Here is a 7156-nt window from a genome sequence, read left to right as displayed (position 1 = left end):
AACTTTTATCTTCTCTTTTCTCCAGAAGATTTTCATTTTCAAGATAAAACAGTTTATAGGATTATTAGAGGACTAAAGGAGATGATACATATAAAGTTATTAGAATACTTCCTAATACAGAATAAAAGGAAGTGTTTGATATGAATGTTGAAATATTAATATTCCTCCTTACCTCTTGGCAAAAAAAAAAAAAAAAAAAATCCTCCTGCCTGTGTGACCTCATGGTACTTCTGCTCTTTGTTATATCAGTAGGTCATCCTGCCATCCTAGTCCATTTGGGCTGCTATAACAGAATACCATATGGTTGGTGGCTAAAGCTACAAACATGTATTTTTCATAGTTCTGGAGGCAGGCGAGTTTAAGATCAGGGTACCAAAAGATCTGGTGCCTGGTGAGGGCGCTCTTCCTGGTCCATATATGGCCATGTTCTCACTGTGTCTTCATGTGGTAGAAAGAAGGCAAGAGAGCTCTGGGGTCTCTGTGATAAGACACTATTCGAGCTCCCGAGGGCTCCACCCTCAAGACCCAATCACCTTCCAGAGGCCTCACCTCCTAACACCATCACACTGCAAGGTGGGATTTCCACACATGAATTGGGGTGGGGCTGGGGTGGGGGATACAAACATCCAGTCCATAACACCTGTCCACACACTGTCTCATTTTACACACCTCTAGTTCCGAGGCCAAGGAAGAATGAATAATAACTCATGGCAAGCACCTGGAATCTGATGGCCATCATCTCTTGGAAAATGCCTGTAACCGTTGCCCTGGTTTGTTCTGTGTCCTGGCTCGTACATCCCCCATCGGAACTCTGCTTACACTGGATTGCCTTTTCAAGGTACATATCTATCTCTCCCACTAGATTATGTGCTCCTAGACAGCAAAACTAATCTTATTTATCTATTTCTCCTTGAACCTCATGCAGAGCCTGGCATAGAGTAAGTACTCAGTTGTTTGTTAGACAATATACTTATTTTCGTTTGTAGGTAGAGGAGCCATTGGAACCTAGTTCAACTCACAGCACAAATAGAGCTAAGTCCTGAGTCTATGTGGGGGCCAGGCCATACTCCTTACATGTGGCAAATTTGAGCATATTATATACGTGTGCCAAATTTAAGCAACTGGATTTACTTCACTTTAAAATTCTGAACTCAAAAGATGCACGACACCCTACCAGAAAACTACTTTGCCTCGAACTGGGTAGAAAATTCAAAAAGACCATAACGGAAGAAGGCTGTGATTGCCTGTGCTATGTGCCTATGGTATTTGGGATCGGCCATCCTCATCTAGACCTCTCATACTGTCGTCCACTTTGGTCCAGGACTTCCTGGCAGCCCTCAAGGTGGCTTGCTTAGTGTATTAAGCAATATACTAATGTTTACATATGACATTGTCTATACTTTCTGTTTCTGGAATTAAATCTTTTGCTTTTCGATTTTTAATAGAAACGAGACATCACGTCACTGATGTGTCATCAAAAGCAGTGCCAGACTGCCTGTTCTCCCTGGGAAGGATTTAATGGCTAGGAAGAATACATGGAGGAGATCATCCTGGGGAATTCAGCTCAAATATATGCAGACCACAGAAGCACCAGCTCCAGGGGCCCAAGACGTAAAATCAGCTTTGCACAAAGGGGATAGGCAGCTTCCGAATTAAACTGCTCGAAAGGCTCAGATGTCTGGAGTTGATTCATTCTCTGGACAGATGAGGATTTGCCAGCTATATGCCAGTGTTTGTGCTGTGTGCTAGAATCACAGAGATGAAATGTGTGTGTTTATGGTACATTTAAGGAACAAATAGAAGAGTTATTTCATCTTCTAAAATAGATGAAAACTATATACTAGAGGTAACTGATGAATCATGACATTCTGGTTATTTAGATGAAGAGCAGAAAACTGTAGGCATATTAGAGTGACAGGAAAAACCAACTAAGTTCTTCTGGCACAAACCATGTGTGTGCCAGATATCATTTTGTGTGTGCATGATATCATAAACACTAATGTCATTGGCCATTGTTGTTACACAAGTTGTGCCAAAGTGAGCTACATATTTTCATGTATGATGTCTGCATATTTGCACCGAGAAAAATACTTAATGTTTACAAACTGCATAACTGCTTGCTGGTCTTGTTTGCTCACCCTTCCAAATACAGTTGGGAAGAGGCTTGTTTGTTTGTTAAGGTCTAACACAGTTGCTTATACAATGTCCACTGTACACTAGCATTAGAGATCACAAACCCCCACCCTCTCCAAAGGATTATGAAGAGGCAAGTGCTAGAGAAAAGGCCAGAAGTCTGCAGAATCTCTGGTACAAAGTCCAGAAATTTCTCCCCAAACACACTCTTACTCTGGGACAAAGGGTACTTGGAAAGAGTGAAGTGTCCCGCCTTCCAAAAGCTAAAGCAAAGGCAGTATCTAATAATGCTTGATCACTGTATTTAATAGGGAAATAAAGAGTGTGTGAAACTCTGTAGCTAATTTAGATAACCTGAAATTTTATTCTCATTGTAAATAAAAACAGCAAAGTGGAAGAAGAAGTGGGGAGAGGGGGAGAAGAAGAAGAAGGGAGGAAAAGAAGGGAAGGAAAGAGAGCAGATAAGAAATTAACAGAAGAGAGCATCCAAACTAGGATATCTGTTTAGCACAGGCATAACTGGAGCCTCAGAAGAAAAGAGGGCACAAGAAATATATGAAGAGATATGCTGAGAATTTCCAAAAAATAATGAAAGTCAATAATCCACAGATCCAAGAAGCTCAGAGAACTGTAAGCAGGATAATTACACACACACACACACACACACACACATATCCCTCTGGATACATTGGCGTTTTACTGTTGAAAAAGAAAGAGAAAGAGAAAATGTTGACAGAAGTTAGAAAAAATATATATTACATAGAGGCAAAGAAAATTCACACAGACATTCATGCAAAAAGAAAAATAACATCTTTCAAGTACTCACAAAAAATTTGTCAAGCCAGAATTTTATATCAAGCAGAAATGTCTTTTAGACAAACAAGAGCTGGACCATTTATTGCCAGCATACCTGCACTTCAAGAAATGTTCAAGAAAATTCATAAACAGAAGGATTAAGATACCAGATGAATATTTGGATTTACCCAAAGAAATGAAGAGTGCCAAAAGGGTCCAAAGGAGAGTAAGTATTAAAACACACTTTATTTCTTGATTTTAAGGGCTTTCAGAGATCATCGATGGCCAAATGACAAACAGTAAGAATATATTTTGGAATACGTCACATATGTAGAAGTAAAATGTATGCCAATAATAATACAAATGATAAGAAGAAAGAATTGGAAATATATGTGTTAAGGTTCTTTTTCTAAATGTGCAGTGGTATAATATTACTTGAAGGTAGATGATTATGATTTAAATATATATATTGAAAATGCTAGAGCAAATACTTAAAGAGAGATATAATGAAAAATCCTGGAAATAAAATTTTAAAATATTCAATTTTTTGAGAAAAGAAGAAAGAGAAAAAAAACAAAAAGTAAGTGGGATAAAGAATAAATAACAAAATGGTAGGTTTATGTCCAACTATATCAATAATTACATAAAATGTAAATGGTCTCAATCATCTCAATTAAAAGGCAAAGACTGTCAGATTGAAAAGAAAAAAAGGCTATTTTGAAATTTATTTTACATATAAACAGATAAAAAGTAAATGATAAAATATAGTCAATATTTGTACGTAAAAAAAAAGGAGAACTTAAGGACTGAAGTAAAGTTTTACCTCAAGCAGCTTGTGTAGCAATGTTGTTCATAGAGGTGAAGAGGATGGGAGAATAACAGGTTTGGGAAGTACAAACAATAATTCAGAGAGTGTATTAGTCAAGATCAGAAATTAAACTATGGACTTTGGACCAAATCCAACTGGCCTCCTGTTTTTGTATGGCCTATAAGCTAAGAATAGTTTTTATATTCATAAATGGCTGAAAATCAATAGAAAAATATTTGTGACATGGGAAAAATATGTAAAATCCAAATTTCAGTGTTACTAAGAAAGCTTATTGGAACACAGCTGCACTCATTCATTTACACATTGTCTTTTGCACTGTAGTGACAGGGTTGAGCCCTTGTGACACAAACCATATGTAACACTAATCTCACACTTCTCCTCAGTGCACTATAAATTACAGCGGCATAGTTACTACTCAGCAGTACTACATGTCACACATATAATCATGATGTGTTATTTTATGTAATTTTTATTACCAGTGAATACCCACCAAATCAAAAAAAGGAGAGAAAAGTTGACATCAGATGTTATGCTTTTAAGACACAGTGGAGTGTGGATTACTTTGTTATCGAATTAGACAGCAAAGCAGACTTTGCTTTGGTTTATTATTCAATAACACCGAAGCTATGGAATATATTATGTGATGATATTACCTTATCAAGCATTCACCACAATATTCCCAATTCATGGGAAAGCAACAGTCAAAAAAATTAGAAAGTTTAAAACTTAGTATCTCATCACAGCGGACTCTCTTCACCCAGATATAAATAAAAGTAAGGCTACCACCAAAGTAAATTTCCAAGTGGCTCATTGGTTAGCTAGCCCAACAGGGCAAGTTATCGATGCTGACTCACTTAAATCTGTTTGATTGCAGCAGCCCAAGAAATGTGTGCAGAGAACACTTGCTTAAGAGCAGTAAAACCACTGCTCAAATAGTTGAGAATATGGGGAACAACATCAGTAGTCAAAAACAAAACAAATGCTTTTATGTGCTTTTCAAGGCTCTTAATGAGTCTGCAGTGGTTACCAGTACTGTTCAGTTGTTGTTTATTCAAGGAGTTAATACTGAGTTTGAAGCAACTGAAGAATTAGCCTGAGTGATCTGGGTGGAATAAGTACAGGCAGGAATAATTTCAAAGCTAAGAGAACATAATTCAATATAAAAGGAAATGGAATCTGCTAAGATGTGTTACAACTAATCATGTTAAAAATATAGATGAAGTAGAAAAAGACACAATTGAATAAATTTACAAAGCTCATGAAGAGTACAGTTTCTGTACGCATTATATGCATCAGAATATTATTAGTTATGTGATATCATACCATAGAGGCAACGGTGAGCTTCGTTTGCTCATGACTTCGTTATTTTGGATTTTTTCATTCTCAAACCTGTGTGAGAAAGAGGAGTACAGGGGAATTCACAACTGTTTTATCTACCATGGAATGGAAGTGACAAATCCCTTCTGCTTGATTTTAGAGTCATCAGAATATAGATGGTATTTAAAGACATGAGAAGGAATGTGAACATCTGTGAGAAAATAGAATGAGAAGGGGCAGGGAACACACCCCAAGGCACCTCAACGGATACAGCCCCAGTCAGCCAGAAGAAAATATGAGAAGGCCATTGAAAGTGACAGCTGGAAGAGGAAGAAAACCAGGACAGTTTGATGTCACTAAAGCTAAGCAAAGTCTCAGGATGCAATGTGAGGAGGTGCCCGGGTAGCTCAGTCAGTTAAGTGATTTGGCTCAGGTCATAATCTCAGGGTCCTGGGATCGAGCCCCATGTCCAGCCCCACTATGGGCTCCCTGCTCAGTGAGGAGTCTGCTTGTCCCTCTCCTTCTGCCCCTCTCCCATCTAGTGCTCTCTCTCTCTCAAATAAATAAATAAAATATTTTAAAAAATGCAAAGTGAGAGGTCATGTATACCTGTGGTATCAGTTACCAACTGTGACTAAGGCAGGTTACAACTTCTCGCACACCTGTATATTCATATATTGATAGTACCTACCTCAAAAGATCCATTATGTAGATGAAATGCAAAGTGAATATGAAAGTACTGTGAGCCCTACGCCAACAATGACAGTAATTGTTGTCACGGTAGTTACCTGCAGAGACTCCTCCACTTTGTGCCAAATCGGCTTGAAGAGAAAGAATTCTCCCGTAACCTACTTCAACCATTGCCTCCACCTTACCACATCAGGTTTTACCAAACTAGTTCGGGTGTGGATAACCACAATCTAATTGAAATTCAGTGATTCCTAATCTAAAATGTTTCTGAGCAAGACCCACCCAAGGATATGAATCTCTCTTTCAGTAAAATGGGAGTGGTGTGTTAAATCCTTACAATCTTTCTGGAACAAATATCCCACTCAAGTTTGCAGCTCCTGAGCCACCACAAGGCCATAGGCAGGCACAGTAAGCTATAGTCTGAATTCTGGTAAATAGTGCCCCAAATTTCAGGGAAATCATAAAAGCAGATGAATGAAAGCTGTGTCTAAAGTGCTCTGGCTGTTAGGCATGATCAACAGTAAAGGTAAAAATAAGCAAATATAAATGTGTCTCTACTTAACTCCGGAACTTTCACTTTATAGATTTTTATTAAAACACATTTGCAAAAGTACAAGGGTTAGTTTGTGTTTTCTTTTTCTTTCTTTTTTTTTTTCACAATGATATATTGGCACTGTTCAATTGAAACCATATGTTGGCTCGATAATTCACATTCGCAAAATGTGTACCATTTTAAGACCCAGTAAAAACAGAGGGGAGATACTGTGTTTCCGATCTGTGGGAAAGGAGGAAAGCCTCCTCTTTGATCAATTACCTACAGAGCAGAAATGTAAGGCAATTGATGTAATGGCACACGGGGGTATTGGAAAACAAAACAGAAGATTTAATTCCAGCTTTTCCACCTATGGGCTCTGTGTCCTTTTAAAGCATTTGTAATCTCACTAAGATTCACTTTCACTTCTTCTGTCATGAAGATAATAATGCCTACCTTGGATAATTGTTACATGGACTAAATAGACTTTAGATAAAGGATTCATATGCAGAGTCATGGTTGAACTTAACACCAAATGAAATGGATGACAACTTAAAGTTCATTCTATACTCTACTCTTCTTTGTTTTCATTTTGTTTGTTTGATGGTTTCTGGACATTAATTATGGAAAACTGAAAAGCTGAAACTGGAAGCTTGAACAGGAATGAAAATGAATCTGATCAGTCCTGAGCAACTTCTATGCACCCCTTCACCCAGTGAAAGCTTCTTCAAAGCTAATGTGTATCCCAATGACCCAGGGACCTTGATAAAATGCAGATTCTGACTTAGTGAGCCATGGGAGGGTTCTGGAATTCTGTTATTTGTAGCAATCTCCAGGTGATAACAATACTTAATCGCTGG

Source organism: Mirounga angustirostris, unplaced genomic scaffold (assembly GCF_029215605.1).
Source record: "Mirounga angustirostris isolate CCGP_5_RB_7025 unplaced genomic scaffold, mMirAng1.0.hap1 SCAF_13, whole genome shotgun sequence".
In the NCBI taxonomy this organism is placed as follows: Eukaryota; Metazoa; Chordata; class Mammalia; order Carnivora; family Phocidae; genus Mirounga; species Mirounga angustirostris.
The sequence above is the reverse complement of the archived record's forward strand: the minus strand, read 5'-3'. Positions refer to the sequence as shown.